This window comes from Diachasmimorpha longicaudata, unplaced genomic scaffold (assembly GCF_034640455.1).
Source record: "Diachasmimorpha longicaudata isolate KC_UGA_2023 unplaced genomic scaffold, iyDiaLong2 ctg00000061.1, whole genome shotgun sequence".
Taxonomy (NCBI): Eukaryota; Metazoa; Arthropoda; class Insecta; order Hymenoptera; family Braconidae; genus Diachasmimorpha; species Diachasmimorpha longicaudata.
In genome coordinates this window covers 734,830-755,936 of record NW_026973897.1, presented here as the reverse complement: position 1 = coordinate 755,936, position 21,107 = coordinate 734,830, and positions in this window count along the sequence as shown.

Genomic DNA, 21,107 nt, shown 5'->3' with positions numbered 1-21,107 from the left:
CGTGAGCAGTGGTCGCGAAGAAAACGATGTTGCATCAGTTTCCTTGGTTATTCGACGTGCTGAAACCGAATATGATGCCAGATTTAGTCTAGGTGCAGCCAAAAAAAAAGTGATTCCCACGATGTCGTAAAAACGCATATGTATAATCGACTTTTTCTCGAAGACAAATCGTTCCCACTTAAACTTTGCGCATTGCACTCGTGTTGTTCGACGAGACGGAGCTATTGCACGCGGTTTTATCGGCCTACGACAAGGTGTACTCAAGTTATATGTCATCATATCGAACCCGAATATCAACTTCTATGATTGAGTTTTTCGTGAGCAGTGGTCGCGAAGAAAACGATGTTGCATCAGTTTCCTTGGTTATTCGACGTGCTGAAACCGAATATGATGCCAGATTTTGTCTAGGTGCAGCCAAAAAAAGTGATTCCCACGATGTCGTAAAAACGCATATGTATAATCGACTTTTTCTCGAAGACAAATCGTTCCCACTTAAACTTTGCGCATTGCACTCGTGTAGTTCGACGAGACGAAGCTATTGCACGCGGTTTTATCGGCCTACGACAATGTGTACTCAAGTTATATGTCATCATATCGAACCCGAATATCAACTTCTATGATTGAGTTTTTCATGAGCAGTGGTCGCGAAGAAAACGATGTTGCATCAGTTTCCTTGGTTATTCGACGTGCTGAAACCGAATATGATGCCAGATTTCGTCTAGGTGCAGCCAAAAAAAAGTGATTCCCACGATGTCGTAAAAACGCATATGTATAATCGACTTTTTCTCGAAGACAAATCGTTCCCACTTAAACTTTGCGCATTGCACTCGTGTTGTTCGACGAGACGAAGCTATTGCACGCGGTTTTATCGGCCTACGACAATGTGTACTCATTTTATATGTCATCATATCGAACCCGAATATCAACTTCTATGATTGAGTTTTTCGTGAGCAGTGGTCGCGAAGAAAACGATGTTGCATCAGTTTCCTTGGTTATTCGACGTGCTGAAACCGAATATGATGCCAGATTTAGTCTAGGTGCAGCCAAAAAAAAAGTGATTCCCACGATGTCGTAAAAACGCATATGTATAATCGACTTTTTCTCGAAGACAAATCGTTCCCACTTAAACTTTGCGCATTGCACTCGGGTAGTTCGACGAGACGAAGCTATTGCACGCGGTTTTATCGGCCTACGACAATGTGTACTCATTTTATATGTCATCATATCGAACCCGAATATCAACTTCTATGATTGAGTTTTTCGTGAGCAGTGGTCGCGAAGAAAACGATGTTGCATCAGTTTCCTTGGTTATTCGACGTGCTGAAACCGAATATGATGCCAGATTTAGTCTAGGTGCAGCCAAAAAAAGTGATTCCCACGATGTCGTAAAAACGCATATGTATAATCGACTTTTTCTCGAAGACAAATCGTTCCCACTTAAACTTTGCGCATTGCACTCGTGTAGTTCGACGAGACGAAGCTATTGCACGCGGTTTTATCGGCCTACGACAATGTGTACTCAAGTTATATGTCATCATATCGAACCCGAATATCAACTTCTATGATTGAGTTTTTCATGAGCAGTGGTCGCGAAGAAAACGATGTTGCATCAGTTTCCTTGGTTATTCGACGTGCTGAAACCGAATATGATGCCAGATTTCGTCTAGGTGCAGCCAAAAAAAAGTGATTCCCACGATGTCGTAAAAACGCATATGTATAATCGACTTTTTCTCGAAGACAAATCGTTCCCACTTAAACTTTGCGCATTGCACTCGTGTTGTTCGACGAGACGAAGCTATTGCACGCGGTTTTATCGGCCTACGACAATGTGTACTCATTTTATATGTCATCATATCGAACCCGAATATCAACTTCTATGATTGAGTTTTTCGTGAGCAGTGGTCGCGAAGAAAACGATGTTGCATCAGTTTCCTTGGTTATTCGACGTGCTGAAACCGAATATGATGCCAGATTTAGTCTAGGTGCAGCCAAAAAAAAAGTGATTCCCACGATGTCGTAAAAACGCATATGTATAATCGACTTTTTCTCGAAGACAAATCGTTCCCACTTAAACTTTGCGCATTGCACTCGGGTAGTTCGACGAGACGAAGCTATTGCACGCGGTTTTATCGGCCTACGACAATGTGTACTCATTTTATATGTCATCATATCGAACCCGAATATCAACTTCTATGATTGAGTTTTTCGTGAGCAGTGGTCGCGAAGAAAACGATGTTGCATCAGTTTCCTTGGTTATTCGACGTGCTGAAACCGAATATGATGCCAGATTTAGTCTAGGTGCAGCCAAAAAAAAAGTGATTCCCACGATGTCGTAAAAACGCATATGTATAATCGACTTTTTCTCGAAGACAAATCGTTCCCACTTAAACTTTGCGCATTGCACTCGTGTTGTTCGACGAGACGAAGCTATTGCACGCGGTTTTATCGGCCTACGACAAGGTGTACTCAAGTTATATGTCATCATATCGAACCCGAATATCAACTTCTATGATTGAGTTTTTCGTGAGCAGTGGTCGCGAAGAAAACGATGTTGCATCAGTTTCCTTGGTTATTCGACGTGCTGAAACCGAATATGATGCCAGATTTAGTCTAGGTGCAGCCAAAAAAAAGTGATTCCCACGATGTCGTAAAAACGCATATGTATAATCGACTTTTTCTCGACGACAAATCGTTCCCACTTAAACTTTGCGCATTGCACTCGTGTAGTTCGACGAGACGAAGCTATTGCACGCGGTTTTATCGGCCTACGACAATGTGTACTCATTTTATATGTCATCATATCGAACCCGAATATCAACTTCTATGATTGAGTTTTTCGTTAGCACTGGTCGCGAAGAAAACGATGTTGCATCAGTTTCCTTGGTTATTCGACGTGCTGAAACCGAATATGATGCCAGATTTAGTCTAGGTGCAGCCAAAAAAAAAGTGATTCCCACGATGTCGTAAAAACGCATATGTATAATCGACTTTTTCTCGAAGACAAATCGTTCCCACTTAAACTTTGCGCATTGCACTCGTGTTGTTCGACGAGACGAAGCTATTGCACGCGGTTTTATCGGCCCACGACAAGGTGTACTCAAGTTATATGTCATCATATCGAACCCGAATATCAACTTCTATGATTGAGTTTTTCGTGAGCAGTGGTCGCGAAGAAAACGATGTTGCATCAGTTTCCTTGGTTATTCGACGTGCTGAAACCGAATATGATGCCAGATTTCGTCTAGGTGCAGCCAAAAAAAAGTGATTCCCACGATGTCGTAAAAACGCATATGTATAATCGACTTTTTCTCGAAGACAAATCGTTCCCACTTAAACTTTGCGCATTGCACTCGTGTTGTTCGACGAGACGAAGCTATTGCACGCGGTTTTATCGGCCTACGACAATGTGTACTCATTTTATATGTCATCATATCGAACCCGAATATCAACTTCTATGATTGAGTTTTTCGTGAGCAGTGGTCGCGAAGAAAACGATGTTGCATCAGTTTCCTTGGTTATTCGACGTGCTGAAACCGAATATGATGCCAGATTTCGTCTAGGTGCAGCCAAAAAAAAGTGATTCCCACGATGTCGTAAAAACGCATATGTATAATCGACTTTTTCTCGAAGACAAATCGTTCCCACTTAAACTTTGCGCATTGCACTCGTGTAGTTCGACGAGACGAAGCTATTGCACGCGGTTTTATCGGCCTACGACAATGTGTACTCATGTTATATGTCATCATATCGAACCCGAATATCAACTTTTATGATTGAGTTTTTCGTGAGCAGTGGTCGCGAAGAAAACGATGTTGCATCAGTTTCCTTGGTTATTCGACGTGCTGAAACCGAATATGATGCCAGATTTCGTCTAGGTGCAGCCAAAAAAAAAGTGATTCCCACGATGTCGTAAAAACGCATATGTATAATCGACTTTTTCTCGAAGACAAATCGTTCCCACTTAAACTTTGCGCATTGCACTCGTGTAGTTCGACGAGACGAAGATATTGCACGCGGTTTTATCGGCCTACGACAATGTGTACTCATTTTATATGTCATCATATCGAACCCGAATATCAACTTCTATGATTGAGTTTTTCGTTAGCACTGGTCGCGAAGAAAACGATGTTGCATCAGTTTCCTTGGTTATTCGACGTGCTGAAACCGAATATGATGCCAGATTTAGTCTAGGTGCAGCCAAAAAAAAAGTGATTCCCACGATGTCGTAAAAACGCATATGTATAATCGACTTTTTCTCGAAGACAAATCGTTCCCACTTAAACTTTGCGCATTGCACTCGTGTTGTTCGACGAGACGAAGCTATTGCACGCGGTTTTATCGGCCCACGACAAGGTGTACTCAAGTTATATGTCATCATATCGAACCCGAATATCAACTTCTATGATTGAGTTTTTCGTGAGCAGTGGTCGCGAAGAAAACGATGTTGCATCAGTTTCCTTGGTTATTCGACGTGCTGAAACCGAATATGATGCCAGATTTCGTCTAGGTGCAGCCAAAAAAAAGTGATTCCCACGATGTCGTAAAAACGCATATGTATAATCGACTTTTTCTCGAAGACAAATGGTTCCCACTTAAACTTTGCGCATTGCACTCGTGTAGTTCGACGAGACGAAGCTATTGCACGCGGTTTTATCGGCCTACGACAATGTGTACTCAAGTTATATGTCATCATATCGAACCCGAATATCAACTTCTATGATTGAGTTTTTCGTGAGCAGTGGTCGCGAAGAAAACGATGTTGCATCAGTTTGCTTGGTTATTCGACGTGCTGAAACCGAATATGATGCCAGATTTCGTCTAGGTGCAGCCAAAAAAAAGTGATTCCCACGATGTCGTGAAAACGCATATGTATAATCGACTTTTTCTCGAAGACAAATCGTTCCCACTTAAACTTTGCGCATTGCACTCGTGTTGTTCGACGAGACGAAGCTATTGCACGCGGTTTTATCGGCCTACGACAATGTGTACTCATTTTATATGTCATCATATCGAACCCGAATATCAACTTCTATGATTGAGTTTTTCGTGAGCAGTGGTCGCGAAGAAAACGATGTTGCATCAGTTTCCTTGGTTATTCGACGTGCTGAAACCGAATATGATGCCAGATTTAGTCTAGGTGCAGCCAAAAAAAAAGTGATTCCCACGATGTCGTAAAAACGCATATGTATAATCGACTTTTTCTCGAAGACAAATCGTTCCCACTTAAACTTTGCGCATTGCACTCGTGTTGTTCGACGAGACGGAGCTATTGCACGCGGTTTTATCGGCCTACGACAAGGTGTACTCAAGTTATATGTCATCATATCGAACCCGAATATCAACTTCTATGATTGAGTTTTTCGTGAGCAGTGGTCGCGAAGAAAACGATGTTGCATCAGTTTCCTTGGTTATTCGACGTGCTGAAACCGAATATGATGCCAGATTTTGTCTAGGTGCAGCCAAAAAAAGTGATTCCCACGATGTCGTAAAAACGCATATGTATAATCGACTTTTTCTCGAAGACAAATCGTTCCCACTTAAACTTTGCGCATTGCACTCGTGTAGTTCGACGAGACGAAGCTATTGCACGCGGTTTTATCGGCCTACGACAATGTGTACTCAAGTTATATGTCATCATATCGAACCCGAATATCAACTTCTATGATTGAGTTTTTCATGAGCAGTGGTCGCGAAGAAAACGATGTTGCATCAGTTTCCTTGGTTATTCGACGTGCTGAAACCGAATATGATGCCAGATTTCGTCTAGGTGCAGCCAAAAAAAAGTGATTCCCACGATGTCGTAAAAACGCATATGTATAATCGACTTTTTCTCGAAGACAAATCGTTCCCACTTAAACTTTGCGCATTGCACTCGTGTTGTTCGACGAGACGAAGCTATTGCACGCGGTTTTATCGGCCTACGACAATGTGTACTCATTTTATATGTCATCATATCGAACCCGAATATCAACTTCTATGATTGAGTTTTTCGTGAGCAGTGGTCGCGAAGAAAACGATGTTGCATCAGTTTCCTTGGTTATTCGACGTGCTGAAACCGAATATGATGCCAGATTTAGTCTAGGTGCAGCCAAAAAAAAAGTGATTCCCACGATGTCGTAAAAACGCATATGTATAATCGACTTTTTCTCGAAGACAAATCGTTCCCACTTAAACTTTGCGCATTGCACTCGGGTAGTTCGACGAGACGAAGCTATTGCACGCGGTTTTATCGGCCTACGACAATGTGTACTCATTTTATATGTCATCATATCGAACCCGAATATCAACTTCTATGATTGAGTTTTTCGTGAGCAGTGGTCGCGAAGAAAACGATGTTGCATCAGTTTCCTTGGTTATTCGACGTGCTGAAACCGAATATGATGCCAGATTTAGTCTAGGTGCAGCCAAAAAAAAAGTGATTCCCACGATGTCGTAAAAACGCATATGTATAATCGACTTTTTCTCGAAGACAAATCGTTCCCACTTAAACTTTGCGCATTGCACTCGTGTTGTTCGACGAGACGAAGCTATTGCACGCGGTTTTATCGGCCTACGACAAGGTGTACTCAAGTTATATGTCATCATATCGAACCCGAATATCAACTTCTATGATTGAGTTTTTCGTGAGCAGTGGTCGCGAAGAAAACGATGTTGCATCAGTTTCCTTGGTTATTCGACGTGCTGAAACCGAATATGATGCCAGATTTAGTCTAGGTGCAGCCAAAAAAAAGTGATTCCCACGATGTCGTAAAAACGCATATGTATAATCGACTTTTTCTCGACGACAAATCGTTCCCACTTAAACTTTGCGCATTGCACTCGTGTAGTTCGACGAGACGAAGCTATTGCACGCGGTTTTATCGGCCTACGACAATGTGTACTCAAGTTATATCTCATCATATCGAACCCGAATATCAACTTCTATGATTGAGTTTTTCGTGAGCAGTGGTCGCGAAGAAAACGATGTTGCATCAGTTTCCTTGGTTATTCGACGTGCTGAAACCGAATATGATGCCAGATTTCGTCTAGGTGCAGCCAAAAAAAAGTGATTCCCACGATGTCGTAAAAACGCATATGTATAATCGACTTTTTCTCGACGACAAATCGTTCCCACTTAGAATTTGCGCATTGCACTCGTGTAGTTCGACGAGACGAAGTTATTGCACGCGGTTTGATCGGCCTACGACAATGTGTACTCATTTTATATGTCATCATATCGAACCCGAATATCAACTTCTATGATTGAGTTTTTCGTGAGCAGTGGTCGCGAAGAAAACGATGTTGCATCAGTTTCCTTGGTTATTCGACGTGCTGAAACCGAATATGATGCCAGATTTCGTCTAGGTGCAGCCAAAAAAAAGTGATTCCCACGATGTCGTAAAAACGCATATGTATAATCGACTTTTTCTCGAAGACAAATCGTTCCCACTTAAACTTTGCGCATTGCACTCGTGTAGTTCGACGAGACGAAGCTATTGCACGCGGTTTTATCGGCCTACGACAATGTGTACTCATGTTATATGTCATCATATCGAACCCGAATATCAACTTTTATGATTGAGTTTTTCGTGAGCAGTGGTCGCGAAGAAAACGATGTTGCATCAGTTTCCTTGGTTATTCGACGTGCTGAAACCGAATATGATGCCAGATTTCGTCTAGGTGCAGCCAAAAAAAAAGTGATTCCCACGATGTCGTAAAAACGCATATGTATAATCGACTTTTTCTCGAAGACAAATCGTTCCCACTTAAACTTTGCGCATTGCACTCGTGTAGTTCGACGAGACGAAGCTATTGCACGCGGTTTTATCGGCCTACGACAATGTGTACTCATTTTATATGTCATCATATCGAACCCGAATATCAACTTCTATGATTGAGTTTTTCGTTAGCACTGGTCGCGAAGAAAACGATGTTGCATCAGTTTCCTTGGTTATTCGACGTGCTGAAACCGAATATGATGCCAGATTTAGTCTAGGTGCAGCCAAAAAAAAAGTGATTCCCACGATGTCGTAAAAACGCATATGTATAATCGACTTTTTCTCGAAGACAAATCGTTCCCACTTAAACTTTGCGCATTGCACTCGGGTAGTTCGACGAGACGAAGCTATTGCACGCGGTTTTATCGGCCTACGACAATGTGTACTCATTTTATATGTCATCATATCGAACCCGAATATCAACTTCTATGATTGAGTTTTTCGTGAGCAGTGGTCGCGAAGAAAACGATGTTGCATCAGTTTCCTTGGTTATTCGACGTGCTGAAACCGAATATGATGCCAGATTTCGTCTAGGTGCAGCCAAAAAAAAGTGATTCCCACGATGTCGTAAAAACGCATATGTATAATCGACTTTTTCTCGAAGACAAATCGTTCCCACTTAAACTTTGCGCATTGCACTCGTGTAGTTCGACGAGACGAAGCTATTGCACGCGGTTTTATCGGCCTACGACAATGTGTACTCATTTTATATGTCATCATATCGAACCCGAATATCAACTTCTATGATTGAGTTTTTCGTTAGCACTGGTCGCGAAGAAAACGATGTTGCATCAGTTTCCTTGGTTATTCGACGTGCTGAAACCGAATATGATGCCAGATTTAGTCTAGGTGCAGCCAAAAAAAAAGTGATTCCCACGATGTCGTAAAAACGCATATGTATAATCGACTTTTTCTCGAAGACAAATCGTTCCCACTTAAACTTTGCGCATTGCACTCGTGTTGTTCGACGAGACGAAGCTATTGCACGCGGTTTTATCGGCCCACGACAAGGTGTACTCAAGTTATATGTCATCATATCGAACCCGAATATCAACTTCTATGATTGAGTTTTTCGTGAGCAGTGGTCGCGAAGAAAACGATGTTGCATCAGTTTCCTTGGTTATTCGACGTGCTGAAACCGAATATGATGCCAGATTTCGTCTAGGTGCAGCCAAAAAAAAGTGATTCCCACGATGTCGTAAAAACGCATATGTATAATCGACTTTTTCTCGAAGACAAATGGTTCCCACTTAAACTTTGCGCATTGCACTCGTGTAGTTCGACGAGACGAAGCTATTGCACGCGGTTTTATCGGCCTACGACAATGTGTACTCAAGTTATATGTCATCATATCGAACCCGAATATCAACTTCTATGATTGAGTTTTTCGTGAGCAGTGGTCGCGAAGAAAACGATGTTGCATCAGTTTGCTTGGTTATTCGACGTGCTGAAACCGAATATGATGCCAGATTTCGTCTAGGTGCAGCCAAAAAAAAGTGATTCCCACGATGTCGTGAAAACGCATATGTATAATCGACTTTTTCTCGAAGACAAATCGTTCCCACTTAAACTTTGCGCATTGCACTCGTGTTGTTCGACGAGACGAAGCTATTGCACGCGGTTTTATCGGCCTACGACAATGTGTACTCATTTTATATGTCATCATATCGAACCCGAATATCAACTTCTATGATTGAGTTTTTCGTGAGCAGTGGTCGCGAAGAAAACGATGTTGCATCAGTTTCCTTGGTTATTCGACGTGCTGAAACCGAATATGATGCCAGATTTAGTCTAGGTGCAGCCAAAAAAAAAGTGATTCCCACGATGTCGTAAAAACGCATATGTATAATCGACTTTTTCTCGAAGACAAATCGTTCCCACTTAAACTTTGCGCATTGCACTCGTGTTGTTCGACGAGACGAAGCTATTGCACGCGGTTTTATCGGCCTACGACAAGGTGTACTCAAGTTATATGTCATCATATCGAACCCGAATATCAACTTCTATGATTGAGTTTTTCGTGAGCAGTGGTCGCGAAGAAAACGATGTTGCATCAGTTTCCTTGGTTATTCGACGTGCTGAAACCGAATATGATGCCAGATTTCGTCTAGGTGCAGCCAAAAAAAGTGATTCCCACGATGTCGTAAAAACGCATATGTATAATCGACTTTTTCTCGAAGACAAATCGTTCCCACTTAAACTTTGCGCATTGCACTCGTGTAGTTCGACGAGACGAAGCTATTGCACGCGGTTTTATCGGCCTACGACAATGTGTACTCAAGTTATATGTCATCATATCGAACCCGAATATCAACTTCTATGATTGAGTTTTTCATGAGCAGTGGTCGCGAAGAAAACGATGTTGCATCAGTTTCCTTGGTTATTCGACGTGCTGAAACCGAATATGATGCCAGATTTCGTCTAGGTGCAGCCAAAAAAAAGTGATTCCCACGATGTCGTAAAAACGCATATGTATAATCGACTTTTTCTCGAAGACAAATCGTTCCCACTTAAACTTTGCGCATTGCACTCGTGTAGTTCGACGAGACGAAGCTATTGCACGCGGTTTTATCGGCCTACGACAATGTGTACTCATTTTATATGTCATCATATCGAACCCGAATATCAACTTCTATGATTGAGTTTTTCGTGAGCAGTGGTCGCGAAGAAAACGATGTTGCATCAGTTTCCTTGGTTATTCGACGTGCTGAAACCGAATATGATGCCAGATTTCGTCTAGGTGCAGCCAAAAAAAAGTGATTCCCACGATGTCGTAAAAACGCATATGTATAATCGACTTTTTCTCGAAGACAAATCGTTCCCACTTTAACTTTGCGCATTGCACTCGTGTAGTTCGACCAGACGAAGCTATTGCACGCGGTTTTATCGGCCTACGACAATGTGTACTCATGTTATATGTCATCATATCGAACCCGAATATCAACTTCTATGATTGAGTTTTTCGTGAGCAGTGGTCGCGAAGAAAACGATGTTGCATCAGTTTCCTTGGTTATTCGACGTGCTGAAACCGAATATGATGCCAGATTTAGTCTAGGTGCAGCCAAAAAAAAAGTGATTCCCACGATGTCGTAAAAACGCATATGTATAATCGACTTTTTCTCGAAGACAAATCGTTCCCACTTAAACTTTGCGCATTGCACTCGTGTTGTTCGACGAGACGAAGCTATTGCACGCGGTTTTATCGGCCTACGACAAGGTGTACTCAAGTTATATGTCATCATATCGAACCCGAATATCAACTTCTATGATTGAGTTTTTCGTGAGCAGTGGTCGCGAAGAAAACGATGTTGCATCAGTTTCCTTGGTTATTCGACGTGCTGAAACCGAATATGATGCCAGATTTCGTCTAGGTGCAGCCAAAAAAAAGTGATTCCCACGATGTCGTAAAAACGCATATGTATAATCGACTTTTTCTCGAAGACAAATCGTTCCCACTTTAACTTTGCGCATTGCACTCGTGTAGTTCGACGAGACGAAGCTATTGCACGCGGTTTTATCGGCCTACGACAATGTGTACTCATGTTATATGTCATCATATCGAACCCGAATATCAACTTCTATGATTGAGTTTTTCGTGAGCAGTCGTCGCGAAGAAAACGATGTTGCATCAGTTTCCTTGGTTATTCGACGTGCTGAAACCGAATATGACGCCAGATTTCGTCTAGGTGCAGCCAAAAAAAAGTGATTCCCACGATGTCGTAAAAACGCATATGTATAATCGACTTTTTCTCGAAGACAAATCGTTCCCACTTAAACTTTGCGCATTGCACTCGTGTTGTTCGACGAGACGAAGCTATTGCACGCGGTTTTATCGGCCTACGACAAGGTGTACTCAAGTTATATGTCATCATATCGAACCCGAATATCAACTTCTATGATTGAGTTTTTCGTGAGCAGTGGTCGCGAAGAAAACGATGTTGCATCAGTTTCCTTGGTTATTCGACGTGCTGAAACCGAATATGATGCCAGATTTAGTCTAGGTGCAGCCAAAAAAAAGTGATTCCCACGATGTCGTAAAAACGCATATGTATAATCGACTTTTTCTCGACGACAAATCGTTCCCACTTAAACTTTGCGCATTGCACTCGTGTAGTTCGACGAGACGAAGCTATTGCACGCGGTTTTATCGGCCTACGACAATGTGTACTCAAGTTATATCTCATCATATCGAACCCGAATATCAACTTCTATGATTGAGTTTTTCGTGAGCAGTGGTCGCGAAGAAAACGATGTTGCATCAGTTTCCTTGGTTATTCGACGTGCTGAAACCGAATATGATGCCAGATTTCGTCTAGGTGCAGCCAAAAAAAAGTGATTCCCACGATGTCGTAAAAACGCATATGTATAATCGACTTTTTCTCGACGACAAATCGTTCCCACTTAAACTTTGCGCATTGCACTCGTGTAGTTCGACGAGACGAAGCTATTGCACGCGGTTTGATCGGCCTACGACAATGTGTACTCATTTTATATGTCATCATATCGAACCCGAATATCAACTTCTATGATTGAGTTTTTCGTGAGCAGTGGTCGCGAAGAAAACGATGTTGCATCAGTTTCCTTGGTTATTCGACGTGCTGAAACCGAATATGATGCCAGATTTCGTCTAGGTGCAGCCAAAAAAAAGTGATTCCCACGATGTCGTAAAAACGCATATGTATAATCGACTTTTTCTCGAAGACAAATCGTTCCCACTTAAACTTTGCGCATTGCACTCGTGTTGTTCGACGAGACGAAGCTATTGCACGCGGTTTTATCGGCCTACGAAAATGTGTACTCATTTTATATGTCATCATATCGAACCCGAATATCAACTTCTATGATTGAGTTTTTCGTGAGCAGTGGTCGCGAAGAAAACGATGTTGCATCAGTTTCCTTGGTTATTCGACGTGCTGAAACCGAATATGATGCCAGATTTAGTCTAGGTGCAGCCAAAAAAAAAGTGATTCCCACGATGTCGTAAAAACGCATATGTATAATCGACTTTTTCTCGAAGACAAATCGTTCCCACTTAAACTTTGCGCATTGCACTCGGGTAGTTCGACGAGACGAAGCTATTGCACGCGGTTTTATCGGCCTACGACAATGTGTACTCATTTTATATGTCATCATATCGAACCCGAATATCAACTTCTATGATTGAGTTTTTCGTGAGCAGTGGTCGCGAAGAAAACGATGTTGCATCAGTTTCCTTGGTTATTCGACGTGCTGAAACCGAATATGATGCCAGATTTAGTCTAGGTGCAGCCAAAAAAAAAGTGATTCCCACGATGTCGTAAAAACGCATATGTATAATCGACTTTTTCTCGAAGACAAATCGTTCCCACTTAAACTTTGCGCATTGCACTCGTGTTGTTCGACGAGACGAAGCTATTGCACGCGGTTTTATCGGCCTACGACAAGGTGTACTCAAGTTATATGTCATCATATCGAACCCGAATATCAACTTCTATGATTGAGTTTTTCGTGAGCAGTGGTCGCGAAGAAAACGATGTTGCATCAGTTTCCTTGGTTATTCGACGTGCTGAAACCGAATATGATGCCAGATTTCGTCTAGGTGCAGCCAAAAAAAAGTGATTCCCACGATGTCGTAAAAACGCATATGTATAATCGACTTTTTCTCGAAGACAAATCGTTCCCACTTAAACTTTGCGCATTGCACTCGTGTTGTTCGACGAGACGAAGCTATTGCACGCGGTTTTATCGGCCTACGAAAATGTGTACTCATTTTATATGTCATCATATCGAACCCGAATATCAACTTCTATGATTGAGTTTTTCGTGAGCAGTGGTCGCGAAGAAAACGATGTTGCATCAGTTTCCTTGGTTATTCGACGTGCTGAAACCGAATATGATGCCAGATTTAGTCTAGGTGCAGCCAAAAAAAAAGTGATTCCCACGATGTCGTAAAAACGCATATGTATAATCGACTTTTTCTCGAAGACAAATCGTTCCCACTTAAACTTTGCGCATTGCACTCGGGTAGTTCGACGAGACGAAGCTATTGCACGCGGTTTTATCGGCCTACGACAATGTGTACTCATTTTATATGTCATCATATCGAACCCGAATATCAACTTCTATGATTGAGTTTTTCGTGAGCAGTGGTCGCGAAGAAAACGATGTTGCATCAGTTTCCTTGGTTATTCGACGTGCTGAAACCGAATATGATGCCAGATTTCGTCTAGGTGCAGCCAAAAAAAGTGATTCCCACGATGTCGTAAAAACGCATATGTATAATCGACTTTTTCTCGAAGACAAATCGTTCCCACTTAAACTTTGCGCATTGCACTCGTGTAGTTCGACGAGACGAAGCTATTGCACGCGGTTTTATCGGCCTACGACAATGTGTACTCAAGTTATATGTCATCATATCGAACCCGAATATCAACTTCTATGATTGAGTTTTTCATGAGCAGTGGTCGCGAAGAAAACGATGTTGCATCAGTTTCCTTGGTTATTCGACGTGCTGAAACCGAATATGATGCCAGATTTCGTCTAGGTGCAGCCAAAAAAAAGTGATTCCCACGATGTCGTAAAAACGCATATGTATAATCGACTTTTTCTCGAAGACAAATCGTTCCCACTTAAACTTTGCGCATTGCACTCGTGTTGTTCGACGAGACGAAGCTATTGCACGCGGTTTTATCGGCCTACGACAATGTGTACTCATTTTATATGTCATCATATCGAACCCGAATATCAACTTCTATGATTGAGTTTTTCGTGAGCAGTGGTCGCGAAGAAAACGATGTTGCATCAGTTTCCTTGGTTATTCGACGTGCTGAAACCGAATATGATGCCAGATTTAGTCTAGGTGCAGCCAAAAAAAAAGTGATTCCCACGATGTCGTAAAAACGCATATGTATAATCGACTTTTTCTCGACGACAAATCGTTCCCACTTAAACTTTGCGCATTGCACTCGTGTAGTTCGACGAGACGAAGCTATTGCACGCGGTTTGATCGGCCTACGACAATGTGTACTCATTTTATATGTCATCATATCGAACCCGAATATCAACTTCTATGATTGAGTTTTTCGTGAGCAGTGGTCGCGAAGAAAACGATGTTGCATCAGTTTCCTTGGTTATTCGACGTGCTGAAACCGAATATGATGCCAGATTTAGTCTAGGTGCAGCCAAAAAAAAAGTGATTCCCACGATGTCGTAAAAACGCATATGTATAATCGACTTTTTCTCGAAGACAAATCGTTCCCACTTAAACTTTGCGCATTGCACTCGTGTTGTTCGACGAGACGAAGCTATTGCACGCGGTTTTATCGGCCTACGACAAGGTGTACTCAAGTTATATGTCATCATATCGAACCCGAATATCAACTTCTATGATTGAGTTTTTCGTGAGCAGTGGTCGCGAAGAAAACGATGTTGCATCAGTTTCCTTGGTTATTCGACGTGCTGAAACCGAATATGATGCCAGATTTAGTCTAGGTGCAGCCAAAAAAAAGTGATTCCCACGATGTCGTAAAAACGCATATGTATAATCGACTTTTTCTCGACGACAAATCGTTCCCACTTAAACTTTGCGCATTGCACTCGTGTAGTTCGACGAGACGAAGCTATTGCACGCGGTTTTATCGGCCTACGACAATGTGTACTCAAGTTATATCTCATCATATCGAACCCGAATATCAACTTCTATGATTGAGTTTTTCGTGAGCAGTGGTCGCGAAGAAAACGATGTTGCATCAGTTTCCTTGGTTATTCGACGTGCTGAAACCGAATATGATGCCAGATTTCGTCTAGGTGCAGCCAAAAAAAAGTGATTCCCACGATGTCGTAAAAACGCATATGTATAATCGACTTTTTCTCGAAGACAAATCGTTCCCACTTAAACTTTGCGCATTGCACTCGTGTAGTTCGACGAGACGAAGCTATTGCACGCGGTTTTATCGGCCTACGACAATGTGTACTCATGTTATATGTCATCATATCGAACCCGAATATCAACTTCTATGATTGAGTTTTTCGTGAGCAGTGGTCGCGAAGAAAACGATGTTGCATCAGTTTCCTTGGTTATTCGACGTGCTGAAACCGAATATGATGCCAGATTTAGTCTAGGTGCAGCCAAAAAAAAGTGATTCCCACGATGTCGTAAAAACGCATATGTATAATCGACTTTTTCTCGACGACAAATCGTTCCCACTTAAACTTTGCGCATTGCACTCGTGTAGTTCGACGAGACGAAGCTATTGCACGCGGTTTTATCGGCCTACGACAATGTGTACTCAAGTTATATCTCATCATATCGAACCCGAATATCAACTTCTATGATTGAGTTTTTCGTGAGCAGTGGTCGCGAAGAAAACGATGTTGCATCAGTTTCCTTGGTTATTCGACGTGCTGAAACCGAATATGATGCCAGATTTCGTCTAGGTGCAGCCAAAAAAAAGTGATTCCCACGATGTCGTAAAAACGCATATGTATAATCGACTTTTTCTCGAAGACAAATCGTTCCCACTTAAACTTTGCGCATTGCACTCGTGTAGTTCGACGAGACGAAGCTATTGCACGCGGTTTTATCGGCCTACGACAATGTGTACTCATGTTATATGTCATCATATCGAACCCGAATATCAACTTCTATGATTGAGTTTTTCGTGAGCAGTGGTCGCGAAGAAAACGATGTTGCATCAGTTTCCTTGGTTATTCGACGTGCTGAAACCGAATATGATGCCAGATTTCGTCTAGGTGCAGCCAAAAAAAAGTGATTCCCACGATGTCGTAAAAACGCATATGTATAATCGACTTTTTCTCGAAGACAAATCGTTCCCACTTAAACTTTGCGCATTGCACTCGTGTAGTTCGACGAGACGAAGCTATTGCACGCGGGTTTATCGGCCTACGACAATGTGTACTCATGTTATATGTCATCATATCGAACCCGAATATCAACTTCTATGATTGAGTTTTTCGTGAGCAGTGGTCGCGAAGAAAACGATGTTGCATCAGTTTCCTTGGTTATTCGACGTGCTGAAACCGAATATGATGCCAGATTTCGTCTAGGTGCAGCCAAAAAAAAAGTGATTCCCACGATGTCGTAAAAACGCATATGTATAATCGACTTTTTCTCGAAGACAAATCGTTACCACTTAAACTTTGCGCATTGCACTCGTGTAGTTCGATGAGACGAAGCTATTGCACGCGGTTTTATCGGCCTACGACAATGTGTACTCATTTTATATGTCATCATATCGAACCCGAATATCAACTTCTATGATTGAGTTTTTCGTGAGCAGTGGTCGCGAAGAAAACGATGTTGTATCAGTTTCCTTGGTTATTCGACGTGCTGAAACCGAATATGATGCCAGATTTAGTCTAGGTGCAGCCAAAAAAAAAGTGATTCCCACGATGTCGTAAAAACGCATATGTATAATCGACTTTTTCTCGAAGACAAATCGTTCCCACTTAAACTTTGCGCATTGCACTCGTGTAGTTCGACGAGACGAAGCTATTGCACGCGGTTTTATCGGCCTACGACAATGTGTACTCATGTTATATGTCATCATATCGAACCCGAATATCAACTTCTATGATTGAGTTTTTCGTGAGCAGTGGTCGCGAAGAAAACGATGTTGCATCAGTTTCCTTGGTTATTCGACGTGCTGAAACCGAATATGATGCCAGATTTCGTCTAGGTGCAGCCAAAAAAAAGTGATTCCCACGATGTCGTAAAAACGCATATGTATAATCGACTTTTTCTCGAAGACAAATCGTTCCCACTTTAACTTTGCGCATTGCACTCGTGTAGTTCGACCAGACGAAGCTATTGCACGCGGTTTTATCGGCCTACGACAATGTGTACTCATGTTATATGTCATCATATCGAACCCGAATATCAACTTTTATGATTGAGTTTTTCGTGAGCAGTGGTCGCGAAGAAAACGATGTTGCATCAGTTTCCTTGGTTATTCGACGTGCTGAAACCGAATATGATGCCAGATTTCGTCTAGGTGCAGCCAAAAAAAAGTGATTCCCACGATATCGTAAAAACGCATATGTATAATCGACTTTTTCTCGAAGCCAAATCGTTCCCACTTAAACTTTGCGCATTGCACTCGTGTAGTTCGACGAGACGAAGCTATTGCACGCGGTTTTATCGGCCTACGACAATGTGTACTCATGTTATATGTCATCATATCGAACCCGAATATCAACTTCTATGATTGAGTTTTTCGTGAGCAGTGGTCGCGAAGAAAACGATGTTGCATCAGTTTCCTTGGTTATTCGACGTGCTGAAACCGAATATGATGCCAGATTTCGTCTAGGTGCAGCCAAAAAAAAGTGATTCCCACGATGTCGTAAAAACGCATATGTATAATCGACTTTTTCTCGAAGACAAATCGTTCCCACTTAAACTTTGCGCATTGCACTCATGTAGTTCGACGAGACGAAGCTATTGCATGCGGTTTTATCGGCCTACGACAATGTGTACTCATGTTATATGTCATCATATCGAACCCGAATATCAACTTCTATGATTGAGTTTTTCGTGAGCAGTGGTTGCGAAGAAAACGATGTTGCATCAGTTTCCTTGGTTATTCGACGTGCTGAAACCGAATATGATGCCAGATTTCGTCTAGGTGCAGCCAAAAAAAAGTGATTCCCACGATGTCGTAAAAACGCATATGTATAATCGAATTTTTCTCGAAGACAAATCGTTCCCACTTAAACTTTGCGCATTGCACTCGTGTAGTTCGACGAGACGAAGCTATTGCACGCGGTTTTATCGGCCTACGAAAATGTGTACTCATGTTATATGTCATCATATCGAACCCGAATATCAACTTCTATGATTGAGTTTTTCGTGAGCAGTCGTCGCGAAGAAAACGATGTTGCATCAGTTTCCTTGGTTATTCGACGTGCTGAAACCGAATATGACGCCAGATTTCGTCTAGGTGCAGCCAAAAAAAAGTGATTCCCACGATGTCGTAAAAACGCATATGTTGTGACGAGGCAACAGAACCTTAGAGGTTATGTTGATTTTCCCCCTCCGCACGCCCCCTATTTTTACTAAATACACATGCACTTATTTATACACCGTTGGAGAGCCCCTTTCCTTAGTTCCTTCCCCTTCCCCCAATCCCCTACTCACCGCGCTCGGACAGCGCGAGAAACACCAACAAGAAGCACCACTGAAGGATGGGATGACGTAGGCCGTCCCCCTCCTTCCCGCGGTCCCCTACTCACCGCGCTCAGCCACCAACGTGAGAGGATGATGACGTAGCGCGTCCCCCTCCGCCGCAGTCCCCTGTTCACCACGCGCTACAAGACAATGGGCGCACACGCACGTTGCGTAGTGCGCCACCCCGCCACCCCTCAGCCCCCGAAGATGCCCACAAGCATCGATCGGTGGATCAGGGGAAGGCGAAGAACTCACCCCGGAAACGGACGAAATTGGGCCGAGGACCCCCGAATACTTCGGGGAGTTCCTCAAGTGGCCAATAACTCGTCACTCGTCGTTCAGCTGTTAATAGTATCAGTGCGCCCACCATTATTCTTATTAAAATAAATCGCGGAACGTTGGTGAAGTGGCCCAGGACGTCCGAGCTGGAAAAGAGGCTCATCCCCAACCAGGATCAACCTGTTGCCCCTCAGGAAGAGGCTTAATACCCCGAGGACCCCAAATAAGGAGGACAGGACCCCCAGAAATAAGGGAAATTGGCATCACCCGAGTGAGTACCCTTTCTTTTCCCCTCATCACCCAGCGGCATCATTCTCCTCAATTACAATTCGCGGAACCCCTCCAACGGTGTAAATCATTATTATCCTTTTTCTAGGGATTATTAATATTCTAATTGTATCATTTCTATTATTATTCTTAAACATTGGATCCCTCAATTCTCCCCTTGTTTTTCAAATGTAGAGCCACCCCTCTTTTTCTTTGTGTAAAATCAAAAGTGGTCCGACAAGCGACCTGCCTGCCCCCCACCCCTGAGAATTCCCAGAAACAGGCATTATTTTCATTACTGTAAATCGTACCAAATATTATAATTATTATCTTTTCAACCAACTACTGTATAGTATATTAAGTAATATTACTAATAAATATATTTGATATAACAGCCTCTGCCCTGTTTTATTTAACATTTGACCCGCCCTCTAAATTATTAACTAATAATTAGGGAAAAGGTCACAAATTGGCGCCCGACGTGGGGCAGGCGCTGTATATCGGCTATTTTTTGTCCCCTCCCCCAAAATAATTCGTTTTCTTTTTTTTATTATTTTTACCGTTGGAGGTGGGAAAAAAATTTAATAAAAATAGGGAGTAGATTAATTATTTAGAAAAATATCCCCCCTTCATCTTTTTTCATTAGGTTAATTTCATTTTGTATTATTATTTATTATTTTATTGGATCATTTATTATTTCTTCGTTTTCCAAGTTGTACAATTTCCCCCGTGTAAACCCCTTCACCCCCGCGATTTCTTCCGCCCCTCTTTCCCCGTGACCCCCATTTTATATTCTATTGTCCAAATCGCCGTGATTTGAAATCGGTTTCTTTGTTCACTCTCCCCCATTCAAATCGGGAAAATAATACCCGACCATAATAAAATTAATTCTCGGAAATAGTCAGTGTGAATTTTCACACAATAAAATATTTCTTTTGTACTTGACTAGCGTACAGTCAAGAAATTCGTTCGCGCGGCCGTGTTTACATCGGCACGTAAACAGACCCGCCCCTCGAGTTATCGAGGTCTCCCTCATTCCCTATCCGTCCCGATTCCAAAAGATTCCTTCAATATTATTTCCGCCCCCCCCTTTCCCCTTGTCTAATTGCTATTCCCTTTCACCTATCCGTCCTAATCCGAAAATAATATCATAATTTCGGGTTAGAAATAATTATTATTTGAAAATTCTTTCTTTTTTGATTCTTTTGTAAATCCCCCCCCCTTTTTTGATTATTAATTGAACAATACTCTAAAATAAAATCTTTTCCCAAATAAGATTCAAACTTTTCCCGAATAAAATAAAATCTTTTTCTAATTAAAATAAAATCTTTTTCTAATTAAAATAAAATCCCTTTCTAATTAAAATAAAAATCTTTCCTATATAAAATTAAATTATTTTTAAACAATAAAAAGCAGATTCCCTGGGTATCGGCCTTTTTTGTTCAGTTCTTTTTTTTTTTTTGATTCTTTTCAAGGATTTTGATTAATTATTAATAAATTATTTCAATTCCGGCCGATTTTCATTAATTTTGAATTTTTTCAACTTTTTCTCCTTTCATTGAATTTCTTTGTATTTCCCCCACCATGGACCCCACAGATCCCCCTATTCCTGGAATGCCTTTGTATTCGGAGGTAGTTGC